Below are 1,605 nucleotides of genomic sequence, written 5' to 3'. Positions count from 1 at the left end.
TTGAGATCAGGGCACTCTGGTGGCCTGTTACTATTGTTATGTACCATTAGTCCAAACACAACCCCCTACCTGGTTTTCAGAGACAGTATATCACTCTGGAGGAGATTTCCAATTCTTCTACTGTGGAGCAACTGGTGGATTCGAGTGCCTTTGAGATTGTAGCACACTTTCTTACCAATAGAACAGTAGTGCTACCCCTCCAAAGGCTGGCAGTTCAAATCTGCCAGCTGCTCTGAGAGAGAAAGATGAACAATCTCCTCTCCTGCAAGTTGTTGTTGTTGTTGTTTGATGCCTTCGAGTCGTGGACGACTCATAGCGACCCTATGAACGAACAGCCTGAGCACTGTTCATACATAGAGTTTCCGGAGGCAAGCCGTTTCGGAAGTGGATGCCGCTCCTGCTTCCAGGCTTGATTTAGTCGGGAAGCTTCAGCCAACACTGTCCACCACGGGTACCAATTACCACAATTGGCACATCACTGTCACAGTGTTCAGCATCACAGCAACCACGAGTTACCTCTGTACAGCTACGTATAGACCAGTGCTACACCACCCACTGGAGAGTCAGCTATGAGTTAGTTTTGACTTGAAGGTACACAACAACAACAACAATTGAGATCACTCACTCACTATAAATTAAGAGGATTCTAAGTAGTTTCCTTTTTTTAATATTCGAAATTATTTAGAATGTTAGCACTAATCCCTTTAATGAACTTAAGCTGTATCGATTTCAAACCACCAAAACAACAGAAGTAAAGGAGAATCCTAATACTGTCCATATACTGCGTGAACTCAGTCTTATAAGGACAAGCACTGCATAAGATCATTATTGGAAAAATAGGATGACTAGTAAAACATGTATGGGAATCCAAGTAGGGAAGGAGTGGGAGCAGAGGGATGATGATGAGTAGGGATGAAACCACAGAGTTTCACAATTTGGTGGTTGAAGGAGTTAAAGGAAATGGGAGAGATCCAGCCAGGACCAGAAAAGATGGGGTATAGACAAGGCAAAGGTGGGCATAGTACAGTGGTGATTAATTTTATAAACCATAATGAATCGTAATGATTGTATGAAACCCAAAGTGAATTAAGAATAGTGTGAAACACAATGTATAAGAATTTTTTAAGCAAACCAATAGTAAATCATTTTTTTTAAAAAAAGGGTAAAGACTCAGGTGTGGAATTAGGGTTAAATAAGGAAGTGAGTCAGAGAATGGAGTTCTTCTGCCACCTGCTGGCGAGTCTATGTTATTACCAAGGCTGCTTTAACGTGCTGCAAATTTGGAGAAGAAATGTTTTGACGTGTCTTTATGCTCAAAATGTAGAATAGTAGTTTCCATATTTATGGAGGAGCCTTGAGGAAAGCTATGCCTGGAACATTTTAGCTGCTAAAATATATCTATACAATAGAATAAAAGACTGAATTATGACTCATGCCCGTTGGTAAGTAAACAGGAGACAATGGTCAGCCTTATGGGTATTGAAACACGCAAGCTAAGAGGTTAAAAAACTCAAGGAGAGAATAGTCTAAAAGTATTATATTTCAGGACATTATTTTTATCGTAGGAGCATGCAATGAGGGTTGCAGAGTGGATTATATTTGGGG

Source organism: Elephantulus edwardii, unplaced genomic scaffold, assembly GCF_000299155.1.
Source record: "Elephantulus edwardii isolate Elephantulus edwardi_28Jun2011 unplaced genomic scaffold, EleEdw1.0 scaffold00180, whole genome shotgun sequence".
NCBI lineage: Eukaryota > Metazoa > Chordata > Mammalia > Macroscelidea > Macroscelididae > Elephantulus > Elephantulus edwardii.
This window is presented reverse-complemented; position numbering follows the sequence as displayed.